This window comes from Rhinoderma darwinii, chromosome 11 (genome assembly GCF_050947455.1).
Source record: "Rhinoderma darwinii isolate aRhiDar2 chromosome 11, aRhiDar2.hap1, whole genome shotgun sequence".
In the NCBI taxonomy this organism is placed as follows: domain Eukaryota; kingdom Metazoa; phylum Chordata; class Amphibia; order Anura; family Rhinodermatidae; genus Rhinoderma; species Rhinoderma darwinii.
The window spans coordinates 88,209,470-88,232,254 of record NC_134697.1 but is presented as its reverse complement, the minus strand read 5'-3'; the positions used below and the strand labels follow the sequence as shown (position 1 = coordinate 88,232,254).

General features: G+C 42.7%; 1 protein-coding gene across 1 annotated transcript in view; it reads left to right on the top strand.

Annotated features, from left to right (window-relative positions):
- Positions 1-22,785, top strand: part of LOC142663000 (uncharacterized) — a 63,964-nt gene that overhangs the window by 25,086 nt on the left and 16,093 nt on the right.

Sequence of the window (22,785 nt, the reverse complement as noted above, 5' to 3'; positions counted from 1 at the left end):
CCTGTCACTATGACAGGTCAGAGGTTTTTTGAAAGTTTAGTTACCCTTGAATGTTCAGGACATTAGCAAAGATATATAAAGGATAGGATACAAGATTTATGTACCATAATGCAGTCGTATCTTCCAATCCTTATAACGCCTGCATTCCCCGGACCTCTGAACTTAGATCATCAAAGTTTATGGTGATCTATGTTTGGTTCAGTAGAACCGTGGGAGGGTTAGGACCCATCACTAAGTCATATAATTGGTTTGCTGACCTGAATAGCGCCGTCTCCCTGATTCCAGCGCTGTTTTTCTTTTTGTCCTGGACCCCCCTGTTCCATAGATATGGCCACTGTTGTGTTGGCTCCCTCTAAGCTATTTTGCTGTAGTTAGCCAACAGGGCGTGAACTACCCTCAAGCTGCCTCATGCTGATTGGTCAGCATCAGAGGCAGGAAAACTAGCTCCACCCTGTTGGTTAACTACAGCAAATTAGCATATAGGGAGTCAGTAACAGTGGCCATATCTCTGGAATGGGGGGTCCAGGAAAAACAGATTTAACGGGAATATGTCGCGAATTAATCCTTTTTTTTTTTTTTTTTTTTAAGTGTCGTTACTTATTTCTATTATATTTTTACATTTTTTTTGCTGTACTTTCTTTTTCTTCCACATGGTGGAAAGTATTAAAAATTAAATAATAATTTGACATGTTTTCCTATGTTGGCCACCAGAGGGAGCACTTCCCAGAATTACAGCAAGGTGAATAAGGCAAAGCAACATGACTCACAGCTGTGTCTTCAAATTGCTAAGCAGTGTCCGGCTGCCATTTTGGGTGTGATTCTGCAGCTGGCAGAAGCTATAGTACACACCAAAATGCTAAGGGTATGTTCACACGCTTACTAAAAAAGGCAAAACCGCTCCTGATCTTCAGGCATTTTTTAATCAAACTCGCGTTTTTGGCGTCGTTTTTTACGGCCGTTTTTGGAGCTGTTTTTCTATGGTCAATGAAAAACGACTCCAAAAATGTCCCAAGAAGTGGTATGCACTTCTTTTTGGCGGGCGTCTTTTTACGTGCCGTTTTAGGAAATGGCCGCGTAAAAAAACGCCCCGTCGAAACAGAATTCTGTATTTCCCATTGAAACCAATGGGCAGATTTTTGTAGGCGTTCTGCTTCCGATTTTTCGGGACATTTACGGCTCGAAAAATGGCTGAAAACACTGAGTGTAAACATACCCTTAGAATTGTGAAAGTGAAGTGAACTACAGACACACGCACACACACACACACTCAGCTCTACTACATCTGACACACACAGTCAGCTCTACTACACAGACACACTCAGCTCTACTACATCTGACACACAGTCAGCACTGCTACATACATACACAGCACTGCTACAGACACACACACACACTCCGCTCTATTACACAGACACACACAGTCAGCACTGCTACATACAGACACTGGCATGGGTTTTTACAAGGAACACAAAGAAGCAACAGCTCTTAGAAGATCAGAATAAGCAAGATATGTTATCAGCAGGAGCTGCACTGATAATAAACAAGCAGGGGATGACCGACTCCACAGCTGCACTGCAGGTATCGTCAGCAGAATACAAGGGCCGTTTATGTCAGCTTGTAGTCTGCAATGCATGGGCGGCCCGTCGGGGGTCATGAGAGCGGCGGTTCTGTGAGAGAGAGAGAGAGGGACAGACCGAGACACACACCTTACCTGCAGTGCAGCTGGTCTTCATAATGGCGCCTGCTCTCTGCCTACAAACCGGCCTCTCTGCTGGGTGACCTGCGTCTGCGCAGTACAGAGCCAGATAGCAGAGGCAATGGACGGCTCCCGCTCATTGTGCCCTATGCATTGTAGCTGCCGTATTCCATCTGTGTATGTGTCGTTAATCGGCACATACAGAGATGGAAAAAAAAAAAGGCAGCGCCCATAGAGAAGTAAAAGTATGAATACATTAAAAAGTAGAAAGTGACAACACAAATAAATAAAACTTGTTTACATTATATTAAAAGCAATATAATAATAATTTTTAAAAAATCATGACGCCTTCCTTTTAAGGCCCTGTTCACACAGAGTTTTTTGATGCGGAAACCGCGCCGCAAAACTCGTCAAAAACCACCCAAAAATGCCTCCCATTGATTTCAATGGGAGTTGGACGAGTTTTTTTACTGCGAGTAAAAAAATCGCGTCGCGGTAAAAAAGCGACATGACCCATCTTAAGGCGGTTTCCGCCTCCAAAACCCCATTTCAATCAGTCGGAAAGAGGAAAAAAACGCCTCGTCGAGTGTTTTAACGAGTTTTTGTCAAACCACTGTGCAAAAACCGTCTGGAGCAGTTAATGCAGGAGGAATTTTCCTCCTGCAAAAAACTCAGTGTGAACATAGTCTACGAGATTTAAGAAAAAATGAATGTTGAGATGGAGCCTTCGTATTTCTGGAACGGTGGAACTGAATTTTGTATCGAGCTCCGGTCTCTAAAAGTCTCAAAAGCTGCAGGATCCAAGAGTTTTTCGAATAATAAAAAAACAAAAACATAATACGGTCGGAAATAGTAGATTCCTCTCGCTGTTTCCCACTTAGGACTCCATTTATTTTTTTTAGCAGGAATGGAGGATGGACCCAAAGATATTCGTTCCGTGTAATGTAAGATTAATTTAGTGTAATATTGTTCTTGCCTTTTTTTGTTTTTTATTCATTTCCGCATTTTGTTTTTCTATGTATATTTTTCGTGTATTTCTAAGAGTATTAATAAAATGGACGGACGTTTCCTAAAAATTGTGACAAAATTGGAATGTGAAGAATCCGGAATATACATACATATAAAATTCTGCTTTAAAACCTTAAAATGTGTTAAAACATAAAACAAAACTCATAAATTTGGAATCGCCGTAATCGTATCAACCTGTAGAATAAGTAGAATGTCGTTCTTACCGCCTGATGGACGCTGCAAAAACAAAACCCCCAAAAAACCGGCGTCATCGCTGTTTTTTGCCCGTTTCACCCCACAAATCATTTTTTTTCAGCTTCCCGTACTGGGGAGCTGAAAAAAATGGGGGTTTGGGGGTTTTGTTATACGGTACAATAAATGGTGCCATAAAAAACTACAACTTGTCCTGCAAAAAACAAGACCTAGTACGGCTATATGGACGGAAAAATAAAAAAATTACGGGACAGTAGTTCCACGGAGAGGCAGGGACTCCTAGCGTCGTACATAAGTATGATGCTAGGAGCCCGGCTCCCTGCACTGTGTTCGGTCCGGGACTTGCGGCCGAAATACGTTCCGTCCTTTACGGACCGAACATGCTCGTGTGAATCCAGCCTTACTTTTTATTTATTTTTCCACTGATGCAGCGGTATGAGGACTTTTTTTTTGCGGGACGACTTCTAGATTTTATTGGTACCGTTTTGGAATAGACGCGATCACTTTTGATCACTTTTCACTTTTGATCACTGTTTATCCATATTTCTTTTTTAAGGCAGGATGAACAGAAAACAGCAATTCCGGCTTTGTTTTTTAATTTTATTTTTTACAGCGTTCACCATGCGGCTTAAATAACATAATCGCTTTATAGTTGGGGTCGTTACGGACGCGGCGATACCAAATATGTGTAACTTTTTCATAATAAAGCATTTTGTGGGGAAAAAGTGGGATTTGAATATTTCTTTTTTTCTTTAGTCCCACTAAGGGACTTTACTGTGCGATCTTTTGATCGCTTTTATAATACGCTGCAATACTTCTGTATTGCCTTTGTTAGGCCCCCGGCTGCCATAGAAACCATCCACACCCCGCGATTGTATCACAGGATAAAACTACTCGCTATTGACCGCCGCATTGGCGCCTGAGCAATCGTGATCTCTTCGATTGGTTGAGACGTGTTGGTGACATCATTTGTAGCCTCCATTTTTTTTGTTTTTTTTTGTTGCAGATCTGTAAATGTGAAAGCACTACGGAGCGTATTTCTGGACAGTAAAAAACACTGCGGTCGTGCGCGTGAGGCTTAATTAGGACTGTCATTGACTATGGGAATTAGGTTCCGCCGTAACCATGACGACCCACAGAATAACATCAACGTGAACAAAACCCAAAAAACAGGAATTGCATATTTTTTTCCAATTCTACGCGGCAAGGAATCGCAGTATATTAAAAACTACAGCTCGTCAAAAAACAAGACCTCGTGCAGTGAAGTCACCAGAAAATAGAAAACAATATGAAGGCGAGGCAAAAAAAACCCTGAAATTCTATAAGGAAGTGGTATTTCCATTTGGTAACAAACACAGCTCTACTACATGAACATTACACACACAGCTCTACTACATGCACATTACACGCACAGCTATGCTACATGCACATTACACACACTGCTCTACTACATGCACATTACACACACCGCTCTGCTACATGCACATTATACACACAGGTCTACTACATGCACATTACACACACTGCTCTACTACATGCACATTACACACAGCTCTGCTACATGCACATTACACACAGCTCTGCTACATGCACATTACACACAGCTCTGCTACATGCACATTACACGCACAGCTATGCTACATGCACATTACACACACTGCTCTACTACATGCACATTACACACACACAGCTCTGCTACATGCACATTATACACACACAGGTCTACTACATGCACATTACACACACTGCTCTACTACATGCACATTACAAGCACTGCTCTGCTACATGCACATTACACGCACAGCTCTGCTACATGCACATTACACACACTGCTCTGCTACATGCACATTACACGCACAGCTCTGCTACATGCACATTACACGCACTGCTCTACTACATGCACATTACACGCACTGCTCTACTACATGCACATTACACGCACTGCTCTACTACATGCACATTACAAGCACTGCTCTGCTACATGCACATTACACACAGTCTGAAACATTCACATTATACACACACACAGCTCTGCTACATGCACATTACACGCACAGCTCTGCTACATGCACATTACACGCACTGCTCTACTACATGCACATTACACGCACTGCTCTACTACATGCACATTACACGCACACAGCTCTGCTACATGCACATTACACGCACACAGCTCTGCTACATGCACATTACACACAGCTCTGCTACATGCACATTACACTCACTGCTCTGCTACATGCACATTATACACACAGCCTTACTACATGGACATTACACACACTGCTCTACTACATGCACATTACAAGCACTTCTCTGCTACATGCACATTACACACAGCTCTGCTACATGCACGTTACACACACACACACACACACACACACACACACACACACACACACACAGCCTTACTACATGCACATTATACACAGCACTGCTACATGCACATTATACACACACAGCCTTACTACCTGCACATTACACACACAGCCTTACTACCTGCACATTACACGCACTGCTCTGCTAAATGCATGTTACACACACACAGCTCTGCTACATGCGCATTACACACATAGCTCTACTACATGCACATTACACATTGCTCTGCTACATGCACATTATACACAGCCTTACTACATGCACAATACACACAGCTCTGCTACATGCACATTACACACACACAGCTCTGCTACATGCACATTACACACACAGCTCTGCTACATGCACATTAGACACACAGTTCTGCTACATGTACATTACACACACACACACACACACACACACACACACACACACACAGCTTTGCTACATGCACATCACACACAGCTCTGCTACATGCATATTACACACACAGCTCTGCTACATGCACATTATACACACACACACACAGCTCTGCTACATGCACATTATACACACACAGCCTGCTACATGCACATTATACACACAGTTCTGCTACATGCACATTATACACACAGCCTTACTACATGCACATTACACACACACAGCTCTGCTACATGCACATTACACATAGCTCTGCTACATGCACATTATACACAGCCTTACTACATGCACAATACACACACAGCTCTGCTACATGCACATTACACACACACAGCTCTGCTACATGCACATTACACACACACACACACACACACTGCTTTGCTACATGCACATCACACACAGCTCTGCTACAATCACATTATACACACACACACAGCTCTGCTACATGCACATTATACACACACAGCCTGCTACATGCACATTATACACACAGTTCTGCTACATGCACATTATACACACAGTTCTGCTACATGCACATTACACACACACAGCTCTGCTACATGCACATTATACACACAGTTCTGCTACATGCACATTATACACACAGCCTTACTACATGCACATTACACACATAGCTCTGCTACATGCACATTATACACCCCCCAGCTTGCTACATGCACTCTACACATAGCTCTGCTACATACACATTATACACACAGCTCTGCTACATGCACATTATGCACACACAGCTCTGCTACATGCACATTACACACACACACAGCTTTGCTACATGCATATTACACACAGCTCTGCTACATGCATATTACACACAGCTCTGCTACATGCACATTATACACCCCCCAGCTTGCTACATGCACATTACACATAGCTCTGCTACATACACATTATACACACAGCTCTGATACATGCACATTATGCACACACAGCTCTGCTACATGCACATTACACACACACACAGCTTTGCTACATGCATATTACACACAGCTCTTCTACATGCACATTATACACAGTTCTGCTACATGCACATTACACACAGCTCTACTACATGCACATTACACACACACACATCTCTGCTACATGCACGTTACACACACCGCTCTGCTACATGCACGTTACACACACAGCCCTGATACATACACATTACACACACATCTCTGCTACATACACATTACACACACATCTCTGCTACATGCACATTACACACAGCTCTGCTACATACACATTACACACACATCTCTGCTACATGCACATTACACACACATCTCTGCTACATGCACATTACACACACATCTCTGCTACATGCACATTACACACAGCTCTGCTACATACACATTACACACACATCTCTGCTACATGCACGTTACACACACAGTTCTGCTACATGCACATTACACACAGCTCTGCTACATACACATTACACACAGCTCTGCTACATACACATTACACACACATCTCTGCTACATGCACATTACACACAGCTCTGCTACATACACATTACACACACATCTCTGCTACATGCACGTTACACACACACACACACACACACACACACACACATCTCTGCTACATGCACGTTACACACACAGCTCTGCTACATGCACGTTACACACACAGCCCTGCTACATACACATTACACACACATCTCTGCTACATGCACGTTACACACACAGTTCTGCTACATGCACATTACACACACATCTCTGCTACATGCACATTACACACAGCTCTGCTACATACACATTACACACACATCTCTGCTACATGCACATTACACACAGCTCTGCTACATACACATTACACACACATCTCTGCTACATGCACATTACACACAGCTCTGCTACATACACATTACACACACATCTCTGCTACATGCACGTTACACACACACACACACACACATCTCTGCTACATGCACGTTACACACACAGCTCTGCTACATGCACGTTACACACACAGCCCTGCTACATACACATTACACACACATCTCTGCTACATGCACGTTACACACACAGTTCTGCTACATGCACATTACACACACATCTCTGCTACATGCACATTACACACAGCTCTGCTACATACACATTACACACACATCTCTGCTACATGCACATTACACACACATCTCTGCTACATGCACGTTACACACACAGTTCTGCTACATGCACATTACACACACATCTCTGCTACATGCACATTACACACAGCTCTGCTACATACACATTACACACACATCTCTGCTACATGCACATTACACACAGCTCTGCTACATACACATTACACACACATCTCTGCTACATGCACGTTACACACACAGTTCTGCTACATGCACGTTACACATTTTGTCTCAGCTGCTACACAACGCACATAAATACTAACTCCGCCCATAACTGATCACATGGCCATGACATCATCAAAGGTCCTGTATACACTAGGATGTAACATTTTCCTGTTTCCCATATTTGAGACTAGACCGTCCTATGTATGTAACTGATCACATGACCGTGGTGACGTCGTCACAGGTCCTATAGCTGCCTGCATCCGATCAGTAGTGGCCGGGGTACGTGCGACCTGCACTCATTATTATTATTATTGTTATGCCCTTGTGTCATTGTGTATATAGTGTGTGTAATAATATGTGTGTGTATAATAATGTGTCTATAGTGTGTATAATAATGTGTGTGTGTGTGTATAATATGTGTATATAGTGTGTGTATAATAATGTGTCTATAGTGTGTATAATAATGTGTGTATGTGTATATAGTGTGTGTATAATATGTGTATATAGTGTGTATAATAATGTGTATATAGTGTGTGTATATAATAATGTGTATATAGTGTGTGTATATAATAATGTGTCTATAGTGTGTATAATAATGTGTGTATGTGTATAGTAATGTGTCTATAGTGTGTGTATAATAATGTGTGTGTGTATAATAATGTGTCTATAGTGTGTATAATAATATGTGTATATAGTGTGTGTCATTGTGTATATAGTGTGTGTAATAATATGTGTGTGTATAATAATGTGTCTATAGTGTGTATAATAATGTGTGTGTGTGTGTGTATAATATGTGTATATAGTGTGTGTATAATAATGTGTGTATATAATAATGTGTCTATAGTGTGTATAATGTGTGTGTATAATATGTGTGTGTGTGTGTATAATATGTGTATATAGTGTGTATAATAATATGTGTATATAGTGTGTGTATATAATAATGTGTCTATAGTGTGTATAATAATGTGTGTATGTGTATATAGTGTGTGTATAATAATGTGTGTGTGTATAATAATGTGTCTATAGTGTGTATAATAATATGTGTATATAGTGTGTGTGATGTGTATATAGTGTATGTATAATATGTGTATATAGTGTGTGTAATAATGTGTGTGTGTAATATGTGTATATAATGTATGTATAATATGTGTATATAGTGTGTGTAATAATATGTGTATATAGTGTATGTATAATGTGTATGTATAATATGTGTATATAGTGTGTGTGATAATGTGTGTGTATAATAATGTTTATATAACGCTGTGTATCTATAGACATGTAATATAGGTGTGTTTGTATATAGTACAGGGCTGTATATCGTGTTAGTATATTATATCTATTTAAAGACATGTAATATAGGTGTGTATACATACATATAGTGTGTGTGTGTATACACAATGCTACAGTATTACTATACTGTGATAAGTGACTGGGCGGTGCTGCGAAACAACTGTAACGTGGCTGCAGCTACGAGCGGGGTCATGTAAACAGTAACGAGGCTGTGGTGATGGTACGAGGGCCGGGTTGCCGAGAGTTGGACCCCAGTCTTTCTAATATCGATGACCTCTCCTCAGACATGCGATCCATATAAATAACCTGGGTGACTCCTTTATGGAGGGGCTGTCGGCGGTTTATAGTGTATATAGTGTATGTATGTATATGTGTATATATAGTGTGTGTGTGTGTGTGTGTGTGTGTGTATATAGTGTATGTATATGTGTGTGTGTGTGTGTATATAGTGTATGTATATATGTGGGTGTATATATAGTGTATGTATATATGTGGGTGTATATATAGTGTATGTATATATGTGGGTGTATATATAGTGTATGTATATATGTGGGTGTATATATAGTGTATGTATATATGTGTGTGTGTGTGTGTGTGTGTGTATATATAGTGTATGTATATATGTGGGTGTATATATAGTGTATGTATATATGTGGGTGTGGGTGTATATATAGTGTATGTATATATGTGTGTGTGTGTGTATATATAGTGTATGTATATATGTGGGTGTATATATAGTGTATGTATATATGTGTGTGTGTGTGTGTGTGTGTGTATATGTATATATGTGTGTGTGTGTATGTATATGTGTGTGTGTGTGTATATATGTGTGTGTGTGTATATATAGTGTGTGTGTGTGTGTGTGTGTGTGTATATAGTGTATGTATATGTGTGGGTGTATATATAGTGTATGTATATATGTGGGTGTGTGTGTATATAGTGTATGTATATATGTGGGTGTATATATAGTGTATGTATATATGTGGGTGTGTGTGTATATAGTGTATGTATATATGTGGGTGTATATATAGTGTATGTATATATGTGGGTGTGTGTGTGTGTGTGTGTGTGTGTATATATGTGTGTGTGTATATATAGTGTATGTATATATGTGGGTGTGGGTGTATATATAGTGTATGTATATATGTGGGTGTGTGTATATATAGTGTATGTATATATGTGGGTGTGTGTATATATAGTGTATATGTATGTATGTGTATATATATATATATATATATCTCTTTGTATCTATAATGTAGGGATGTCACGATACCAGAATGTGGTCTTGGATGTCGATACCTCGGGTCGTGTTGCGATTATCGACACCAGAAACGATTCTCTGCCAACGATAATAATAATAAATAAATAATTTCTTCTGTTATGTGATGTGGCGCGAGGTGTGATGAGTTCTGACCCTCCCTGTCTCTCACATTAAGGCCGGGTTCACACAGAGTTTTTTATAGGCAGATTTTGCTCTCCCTGCACACCGATTTTCTGGGCATTTTTCACCTGCGGCCATTGAGCGCCATGGGCAAAAAAATGCTGCGATATCCGCTTTCTCTGCCTCGCATTGATGTCAATGGGAGGTCAGAGATGTAAACGCCTGAAGATCGGGCAGGTCCCTTTTTCCCGCGAGCTGTTTTTTTTTGCTCGCAGGAAAAAAAACGCCTCCGCCTCCCATTCAAATCATTGGGATTCATTTTCGTCCGTGTTTTGGCGCGTTTTCCGACGTGATTTCCGAGTCAAAAAACGTGTGACCTCGCCCTTATAGTAATTAACCCCATCATGTTCCTCAGTCATAATGGAGAACATTGGGTTAATGTGTGAGGTGCATGATGGGGTTATAAATGTGTTATTACGGCCGCGACGATCCCGAATGTGGGAATATTTTATGTATTGAGGCTTATTTTAATGTTTTTTGTAAAAAAAAAAATGTGTGTATTTTTTTTATTTAACATTACTTTTTAAACTTTACTGTACAGGCATATATCTATATACTGATAGTACACAGGCATATATCTATATACTGATAGTACACAGGCATATATCTATATACTGATAGTACACAGGCATATATCTATATACTGATAGTACACAGGCATATATCTATATACTGATAGTACACAGGCATATATCTATATACTGATAGTACACAGGCATATATCTATATACTGATAGTACACAGGCATACATCTATATACTGATAGTACACAGGCATACATCTATATACTGATAGCACACAGGCATATATCTATATACTGATAGTACACAGGCATACATCTATATACTGATAGCACACGGGCATATATCTATATACTGATAGTACACAGGCATATATCTATATACTGATAGTACACAGGCATATATCTATATACTGATAGTACACAGGCATATATCTATATACTGATAGTACACAGGCATATATCTATATACTGATAGTACACAGGCATATATCTATATACTGATAGTACACAGGCATATATCTATATACTGATAGTACACAGGCATATATCTATATACTGATAGTACACAGGCATACATCTATATACTGATAGTACACAGGCATATATCTATATACTGATAGTACACAGGCATATATCTATATACTGATAGTACACAGGCATATATCTATATACTGATAGCACACAGCCATATATCTATATACTGATAGCACACAGGCATATATCTATATACTGATAGCACACAGGCATATATCTATATACTGATAGCACACAGGCATACATCTATATACTGATAGCACACAGGCATACATCTATACACTGATAGTACACAGGCATATATCTATATACTGATAGCACACAGGCATATATCTATATACTGATAGTACACAGGCATATATCTATATACTGATAGTACACGGGCGTACGTCTGTATACTGATAGCACACGGGCGTACGTCTGTATACTGATAGCACACGGGCGTACGTCTGTATACTGATAGCACACGGGCGTACGTCTGTATACTGATAGCACACGGGCGTACGTCTGTATACTGATAGCACACGGGCGTACGTCTGTATACTGATAGCACACGGGCGTACGTCTGTATACTGATAGCACACGGGCGTACGTCTGTATACTGATAGCACACGGGCGTACGTCTGTATACTGATAGCACACGGGCGTACGTCTGTATACTGATAGCACACGGGCGTACGTCTGTATACTGATAGCACACGGGCGTACGTCTGTATACTGATAGCACACAGGTAGTTGTTAGGACAGACCTCAGTATGCCCTAACAGGAAATATGGTCAGACAGCCCTGGGTTCCTTAAATGGATCCTGGGCTGTCTGCCCATATATGGTATGGCCCTCAATCGCGTCACAGGAATTCCCCTACTCATTTTCCCCTGAATGCTGCGGTTGTGGTCAGATTTGATCGCAGAATTCAAGGGAATAGCGGGGGAGATGAGAGGCTTCTCCGATCTCCGCCATTAGAGCGGGGCTGTGGCTGTGTAATACAACCATTGCCCCGCTCCTGACATTAGTGTGCGCGCATAGTCAGCATGAGGTGATGCGGCCGGCGCTGCAATAATGAGCGGTGGCACTGAAGACAGAACATGGCGGGCGCACTACAACACACCCCCATGTTCTGTCTTCACTTGTCAGGAGTACTGCATTACACACCCGCAGCCCCGCTCTCATACATTCATGTGTTACTGTACTTGGCTGTGTGGCCACAGCCCCGCTCTCATACATTCATGTGTTACTGTACTTGGCTGTGTGGCCACAGCCCCGCTCTCATACATTCATGTGTTACTGTACTTGGCTGTGTGGCCACAGCCCCGCTCTCATACATTCATGTGTTACTGTACTTGGCTGTGTGGCCACAGCCCCGCTCTCATACATTCATGTGTTACTGTACTTGGCTGTGTGGCCACAGCCCCGCTCTCATACATTCATGTGTTACTGTACTTGGCTGTGTGGCCACAGCCCCGCTCTCATACATTCATGTGTTACTGTACTTGGCTGTGTGGCCACAGCCCCGCTCTCATACATTCATGTGTTACTGTACTTGGCTGTGTGGCCACAGCCCCGCTCTCATACATTCATGTGTTACTGTACTTGGCTGTGCGGCCGCACGGTTTAGTATTGAAATGTATGAATTAACGGTATTGAACCGTTTGAGGCTGCACGGTATCGAAACCGTATCGGTATTTCGATGCATCGTACGGCCCTTCTATAATGGATGTGTATAAATAGTTTGTGTATATAGACTGAATGGCTGCTATTGGAGACCCCCTTCTAGTAGAGCGTTGAACCTCCTTTGGCCATCCGGAGCGCAGCAATTTATCGTGGTGTACGTAGATTACACAGATTGTACTACATCTCGATGAACGAAACATTCAAGTTCAAAGTCTTTACTGGGGGGGCGCATGCGCGCAGCTGAACATGGTGGACGCGTTCTAACCAGGCTCCGCACCTCGTGAAGGCAATCCAGCATATATATCGCTAACAGCAGACATAGAGACCCATAAAAGAAAGGAGAGGTACCTTAGAGGTTCGGGCATCCACCTATGGCCAGAGGGAGTGGAAGAAGGGGTAAGCAAACCCAGGCTCAGAGGTCCGTGGCAGATATGCTGATGGCGGCGCCGAACATGGCGGAGCAAGGCCTGCTGCAGCAGCAGCAGGGGACACAGATAGAATCCAGTTCGGCGGTGTTATCACAGGATTATCCTGTGCTCCTGCGGGAAAATAGCAGCACATCACTATTGCAGGCACAGGAGGATTTACAAGGAGAGGGCCCGATCCCAGACCTGGGGCTGCCGCAATTAGCGCCCGTTCACGTCTCACAGCACTCGCCCATGCAGCCGGCCATTACTTCCGGGTTGACAGAGGACGCCATCTTTTCCTGCATATCAAGAGCCATGCAAGCTCAGATGGGGGAAATAAGCTCCAAGATAGCCGCGGTACATCAAGATTTACACAAAGTGGGGGCGCATATGCAGGCTATTGAGACCAAAATGACCTCAGTCACTGCAAGAGTTAACCAGAATACTAGATTTATGGAGGATCTGCAGGAGCAATTGGAGGAAGCGAACACCAGAATTGAGGACCTGGAAAATCGTTCTCGACGCTATAACTTCAGGATCAGAGGGGTCCCGGAATCTCAGACGGAGGTACCGGGGGTGGTTCGCCTGCTACTCACTACATTGATACCTGATATATCGGAATCACATATGGAAATTGACCGGGCCCATAGAGCATTGACGGCCATGAGGAGGGATGGACTTCCCAGAGATATTATAGTGAAACCACACTATTATTCGATTAAAGAGAAGGTGATGGAAAGAGCTAGGAAGCTCCCGGTGATCACCATTTATAATACAGCGGTTCAGATATATGCTGATTTGGCTCCCCAAACCATTCAAAAAAGGCGGATGCTTCGCCCTATTCTGCAGACCCTCAAACACCATGCGATTCCATACCGGTGGGCATTCCCATTTCGTCTCCTCTTCATGCGCAATAATAGGCAATATGGCTTCTCTACGCTACAGGAGGGAGAGGACCTGCTGAGGGACTTACATATTCTACCACCCCAGGATAAAGCTAGCTCCTCCCGACTCCCCATACGGGATCCCCCGTTGTCACCAATATGGCGTACCCAAGGAGGCCGTCCAGAGTTTCCTCGGGAACAGAGGGTGGAATCTCGTCGGCAACAATTGAATCCGACATGACGGAAAGGAGGTCGATTATAGAAGCAGATTGTTTCTTTTTCTTTCTCTTTCTTTATTCTTCATATCGGCCGGAGATGTCTTCAAGCAGCACGGATGCTGAATTTCAGCCGGATACCGCCATTTGCAGTTCTCAGCGGACTGGGAGCCGGGGATCCATACGTTGGGGGGGATGTGGGGATTTCTTTTGCTGCTCTGGACTCCCACTTATAGTAATGGAAATTTGTTTATAAGCTGACCCGAAAAAAGGCGAGGAAGGGTCTGGATGGGTCAAGTTCGCAGTGAGTTGGTAATATGGCTATAGATATGTTTGTTTTTTCTTTTTAAAAAAAAAATATGAAAGTTTGCTTTACCTTATATTTAACATGGGAATGCCTATTATGCTCAGGGTTGATATAGGTTAAGGGGTTGAATGTCTGGATATATATTTTCGGAAATGCTGTGCCTTCACGACGGTCTGCTGTCCCCCTGTTAGCAGTCTTCCTTGACTGCCTAGTCGGTAGACTATGTTCGGTACTATTGATACCTTGTGTATGTCTTATTTTTGTTCTGTCTTTTACCCCCTTCCCTTTCCTTTCTTTCCTATTTCTGACCTTTGTCTCTATGGCGGGATCCTAATACGCACATGGTTCTACCTCCTGCTCTATGATGGCGGCCATGGAATCTGCTAAAACCTTTAGCTTACTCACACATAATGTGCAGGGCCTTAATTCCCCGATCAAGCGTCGAAAAGCTTTCTTGTATTATAAATCCTCTCATGTTGATATACTATTTTTACAGGAAACGCATTTTTCTACCTCCTCTGCTCCATCGTACTTTCATAAACACTACTCACAAAAATTTTTGGCTAGTGCCTCTACTAAGCACAGGGGAGTGGGCATATGGTTGTCTCGGTCGGTCCCGTTTACACCTCACAACACGATCTCTGACCCGGATGGCAGGTACATCCTGGTCTCGGGTCTGTTACATGAATCTCCAATAACCTTTATTAACTACTATGCCCCGAACTCCAATCAACCGGCGTTCTTCCAGGGTATGTGGCGCAAGATCCATTCATCGATAGAGGGCCCGATAATCATGGGTGGGGATTCTAATATCGCCTTGGACGCGTCCATGGATAAATCCCACGCATTCAGGGTGCGACTTATACCTCCTACGTCAACCAGCATACAAGTAGCACGTTTCTTCCATTCGGTGGACGTCATAGATGTCTGGCGGGATTTTAACCCCACAGCGAGGGATTATACTTATTTCTCCTCAGCCCATAATATCCACACCCGTATCGATCATGTTATGATGTCAACTAGCTTACTCCCTAAGGTCACGGATGCTAGGATTTTGGCTACACCCTGGTCTGATCATGACCCGATTGTGGTTCGGTTGTCAGATTTATGTGGGAGACCGCCTATCTCCTCTTGGAGATTGAATGAGTCACTACTATCGGATCAGGAGATAGTTAAAGAAATCCAAAGGGATTTGGACACATATTTTCTACTTAATAAGGCACCAGATACCTCAATTATGTCCAATTGGGCGGCTCACAAAGCAGTGATTAGGGGGAAATTCATCCAGATAGCCTCGCGTAATAAGAAACGGTTGAAGGAGGTTCTGGCGTTAAAGGAGAGGAAGTTTGCGGATCTGTCTAAGCAATTTAAAATAAACCCCTCAGCAGATATTAAAGCAAAATTAGCGGAAGCTAGAACAGAATTAAATTTATGTCTGACAAGTTGGGCGGAAAAAAGTCTGCGTTGGTCACAACATAAGTTTTTTACACAAGGGGATAAACCGGGAACATTACTCTCTAGACGCCTCACGCCCCGATTTAACACCTCAACACCACCGAAACTGCGATTGGCGGATGGATCTTTATCACAGAATCCCACAAAAGTTGTAAAGGCCTTTCAGGATTTTTATTCAGAGTTGTACTCAGCTCCACCTCAGTTTGATAAAAATAAGGCTAGGGTCTTGTTGGAAAAAACATTCCCTACTAAACTTTCCCAAGGGGATAGAGAAACACTGGATGCTGAATTTAGATTGGAGGAGGTATTGGATGTTATTAAAAATCTGAAGGCTCATAAAGCCCCGGGGCCAGATGGGTTTTCCTCAGGTTATTACAAACACTTTAGAGAGGTCCTGGCCCCGCACATGGTTGAATTGTTCAATGCTTATCGGGAGGGTAACAATTTGCCCCCTTTTTCGAATCTAGCCTATATACATCTTATCCCCAAGCCTCATAAGGATCATACAGATCAGGCTAACTATCGCCCGATATCCCTTCTTGATGTGGATCTTAAGATTATGACAAAAATTCTGGCGGTTAGATTGAATTCATTCCTAGCCACATATATACATAAGGATCAGGCGGGATTTATACCCCTCCGCCAGGCGGAAGACCAGACGAGACGGGCTGTGGACATTATCTCAGCTGTTCGTTCGGGGTGGGATGGTACTTCCGGACGTCAAAGTATGTTATTAAGCCTTGACCTTCAGAAAGCCTTTGACTCGCTATCCTGGGACTATTTGTTTTATGTCCTTGAGAGAATGGGCTTCGGTACGGGTTTTTTGTCTATTCTTAAGATCTTATATTGTCTTCCTACAGCAAAAATAAATTCTAGGGGATTTATGTCGGGAGCTTTTCCAATATGCAGAGGAACGCGACAGGGGTGCCCGCTATCGCCTTCCCTGTTTGCGCTGGCTATTGAGCCATTGGCCAACCTCATACGAGATTCTCACGACATTAGGGGGGTGAAGGTGGGAGGAGTAGAACACAAATGTGCCTTGTTTGCGGATGACATACTGCTTTTCATATCGACACCTCTCACATCATTGCCGAATCTCTTTCATATTCTTGATCAGTTTGGCAAGCTGTCTGGGCTTAAGGTCAACCACTCCAAGTCGGTGGCAATGAATCTTACATTGCCAATAGGGGTAGTGAAGCTCCTAAAAATTAACTTTGATTTTCATTGGGATGCACGTAGATTGACGTATTTAGGTATTAAATTGACGCCTACCATAGAGTCCCTCTACGAGGACAATTTCCCTCCACTTTTTCAACAAATAGCTACGGATCTCACTAGATGGTCCCCTCTTAATCTTTCATGGTTTGGCCGCATTGCCTCCATCAAAATGACGATATTGCTATATTATTTTCGCACGCTCCCTATTGTGGTCCCTCAGAAGGCGCTTAGACAAATCCAAGGGCTCATCATGGGGTTTATTTGGGGTTCTAAAAGACCGAGAATACAGAGACAAACTTTATTCACCCCTAAAACGGCGGGGGGTCTGGGGGTTCCCAATATCCAACAATACTATCACGCAGCACGTCTGGCGCAATTTACAGATATGTATGCGAGACCATACTGCCCCCAGTGGACGCAAATTGAGACGGCCGCATGTACCAGTTTCCCGCTGGAAACGCTACTGTGGATGGAGTCCTCGGACAGGCCTCCGGTTCTCTCCCCTGTGCTTTCTCAGATGTTACAGTTGTGGGACTCGCTTAGAAAGAGATTCCATATTAAATCACTCCATAATCCGCTCATGACCATCACGGGTAATTCTGCCTTTCCTCCGGGTCTGCGTAGAATGGAATTCCGGTGGTGGCTCAATAAGGGGTTTTACAGGATTAAGGACTTTTTTGTAGGGGGGGACATCAGAACTCTGGATTACTTTAAGGACTCACACTCGATGCCCCCATCGGAGCATTTTAGATATATCCAGATACACCACTTCTTGTTGAACTGGAAATCCAGGAGGGGGGACATCAGCACATTGACCACTTTTGAACGGCTGTGTTGGCTTTCTGGCTTACGACATAAAATTTCCACGATATATTCCGATCTGGTTACTCCGGAAGGTAAACTCCCTTACATGACCCGATGGGAACACGATTTAGGTACGGGAGTGGAATTGGAGCAGTGGCGGGAGATGGCATGTACGACCTCAAAACTATCTATCAATACATCCTTGGTGGAAGCGGGTTATAAAGTATTAATGAGATGGTATATGGTCCCTACTCGTATAGCTCGCTTTAACCCATTGGTGGATAAGCACTGCTTTAGACAATGTGGTGCGGAGGGTACACTAATGCATATTCTATGGGAGTGTCCAGTGGTTGCCACATTTTGGAACCAGGTATACCAGCTTATTAACACAGTGATCCAAGTCAAACCCCCCAGGGATGTGATTACGGCTCTGCTATGCGGTCCTATTCCCGAGGTTCGGGCCCCCGCATGTAAATTTCTCCGATATGTGTTTCTGGCAGCTAAAATAACTATTGCTAGGGCCTGGCGAACATCCACGTTGTCTATGGAGATGTTGATCGCTAAGATCTCATGGATAATGGTTAATGACCGCCTAACACATCTGCTGGCGGGTACATTAGACAAATTTGATGCCATTTGGGACCCATGGAGGAACCACACATTTTCGTGAATACATAGAGATGGTTAGGAGACCCTTCTACCCTACACCTTTCCTTCCCCCCCCTCCTTATCCTTCTTTTGTTTATTGTGTGTGTTTTGTTTTTCTCTCTCTTATATTTTTTCCATAGAGGCCAAGTTAAGGTACTCTATAAAGCAATGTGATGTCAAGATTGGTTACCTATGTTAGTAATGAAGACATTTATATACTATATATTTGGCAGGAGTGTTGACATCATGAATGATATATAATGTGAGATTTATTGGAGACCATGTTGGTCTAATACTTTGTTTAATTGTATTATTGATATGCAAAAGTTGAGACTCTGCGAGTCTGTGTTATTATTATATTACAAAAAACTGTTTAATAAAAAACTATTGAAAACAAAGTCTTTACTGATATAAATTGTGCAATTCGTTGAGCAAAATGAAGTTTCAATGGAAACCAAAATCATCAACCAATTAAGGGCTGGATTTCAAATTGCCCCAAAAATCACAGGCGGATCCAATTTGCGGGAATTTCATCACGGCAACTCATAAAATGACTCCGTAGCGATTATGGCCTCCACGTGCCTGTGCGCTCTCCCGGCAATGTCTGGGCGTGCGCCTGATGAGACGGATTATGGCATACAATGAGCTCCTTCACCATCTGTGGCGCTGATTGGCGCCACAAAATGGCGCCATCAAAAATGACCACTCATCCCGCAAAAACAAAAGCCCTCGTTCGGATTTGTTGACGGAAAAAAATTTTGACTCTCCGAATGCGGTGACGTAAAAAAACAAAAAATTCTTGCAGGCCTCGACACCAAAATAGGCTCGGTACTTAACCCCTCCCCGCCGCAGCTATTTTTCGTATTTTCACTTTCGTTTTTTTCGAGTTGTAGATTTTTACAACACCATTTTTTATACCATATAATGTAGTGGGAAACAGGAAAAAATATGTTGGTGAGGTGGAATAGGAAAAAAACTGCGATTCCTCGATCTTTTGGGTGGTTTCGTTTTTACGGCATGCGGTAAATATAGCGCGTTACCTTTATTCTGCGGGTCAATATGACGGCCGCGATACCAACATGATATAGTTTTCTTTGTTTTACTGCTTTTACATATTCTGAGAGCCAGAAGTTTTTTATTTTTACGCTGATTTAGCGGTGTGAGGGCTGATGTTTGCGGGGCGAGCTGCAGTTTATATCGGTACCATTGTGGGGTACATGAGACTTTTTGATCAGCGATTTCTGCCGTTTTTGTTTTTTTATTTTTTACGGCGTTCACCGCGCAGACTATATAATGACATATTGTAATAGTTCAGACTTTACAGACGTCTCAATACCAGTTTATTTATTTTTTACATTGCGCTTGAGAAGAAGAAGGGGGGGGTTTCCAAACTTTTAATTTTTTCTTATTTATTGAAAAAAACACTTATTTAACTTTTTTCTTGACCCAGCAATGGACGGCTCGCACGATATACTGCAATACTAATGTGTCACAGTATATAGTGATTCTGACCGTCTCCTATGAAGAGGCTGGGCTTCACAGGAGTACAAAGATGGCCCCCAGGCTGCCACGCCAACTAACAGCACCTCCATTAAAAGTAGGGCAGGTCCTACTCCTGCTCGTTTTTGACGGAACACTCTCGGGTTTCTAATTGAATTTGGTCCGTGAAATAAAAGCCGTCCGTGTGCAGCCCGTGCGTGGCAGGACCGTCCTTAATGGCTGACGGAAGTGTGCATGAGGCCTCGCTGCTCAGATGCCACGGTAGCTATTGACCATGGCATCCAAAGGGTTACACGGCTGGGATCGTAGTTCTCTCCGGCAGCGGTGTGTAAGCTGTTTGAAACAGCTGGCACTCGCTACGAATGGCGCAGGCTCAGCTTCTGAGCCCTCGCCACCATGGGGTAGCGCACATCTGACGTAACTGTACAACAGATGTCGCTATGGGGTTAAAGAAAAACATAAAAAAAACATTTTGACTGTGGCAGACCCCACAAACACGTGGAAAAGGGCTCGCTGGTAACTTTTTGGAATGGGAAATGCTATGTGTGGCGCCAAACATTTACACTTCGCATCACTCCAAGTAAACCTTTCCCACAGTAAAGCGTGGTGGTGGCGGCATCATCGTGGTGGTGGCAGCATCGTGTGGTGGCTGCATCATGTGGTGGCAGCATAGTGCGGTGGTGGCAGCATGGTGCGGTGGCAGCATCATGTGGTGACAGCGTGGTGGTGGCAGCATCGTGTGGTGGTGGCAGCATGGTGCGGTGGAGATGGTTTTCATCAGCAGGGACTGCCACAAATCAAAAGGTTAGATCTCAGAAAGACCCCCCCCCCCCCCAACACAGTACAAAAGGTACGTAGCCTCCCGACTAAATGGTATCGAGGGGAAGAAAGACGGGGATTAACCTGGAAAAGAATAAACGGCACTCGGTTTAGGGTAATAAAGAATAATGAAGCGGTAGGAACTATCCACACCCACAACTGTATATAGATGCACCTCCCCAAAATACATAAATGTAGGTCAATATTTCACATGCACTTCACCCTTTCAGGACCAGACGAATTGTAATTTTTAGGCATTTGTTTTTTTCTTCCCGGCCTTCAGAAAGTCATAACTTTTTTTTTTTTTGTTGACACCGCCATGTGAGGACTTCATTTTTACGGGACAAGTTGTATTTCCAATAATAGCATTTAGTATTGTGTGTGATGTACTGGGGAGGCTGTGAAAAAATTGAGTGGAATTGGAAAACAGCAGTTCCGCCATTTTCTTATGGATTTCATTTTTACGGTGAAAACGAGACGTTCTCTTTATTCTACGGGTCAGCACGATCTCGGAGATACCAAATTTATATTGATTTTGTTCTGTACCTGTAAAAAAATTTAAAAGTTTGAAAGAAACAAAAGATGGTCTCGCCATATTGTGACCTTCGTAACTTTTTATATATTTCTGTGTACAGAGCGGCATAAGGCGTCTTTTTGTACGTGAAAAGACCTCGTTTTTATTAATACCGTTTTGGGGAACGTCTGGCATTTGGATCACTTTTTCTAAACATTTTTTTGGGGGTTGAAGTGTCAAACTGCGATTCGGCCATTTTTAACATTGGTTTTTTTCCCGCTACCGCCTTCACCGTTGTATGCACCCCAAAATTGTACCATTAAAAATCACAGCTTGCCCCACAAATAAACAATCCACGGAAAAAAAAATATATTTTATTTGTCTTTTAACAAATCTTTTTTTATTTTGTAAAAGTTTTTTTAAAAAACGATGCATTTGGTGTTGCCATAATTGAATCAACCCACAGAGTAAAGTCAAAATGTCATTGTGTCGGCACGGTGATTGCCGTAAAAGCAAAACTCCGAGAACAATGGATGATTGATATTTTTCATATTCCACCATC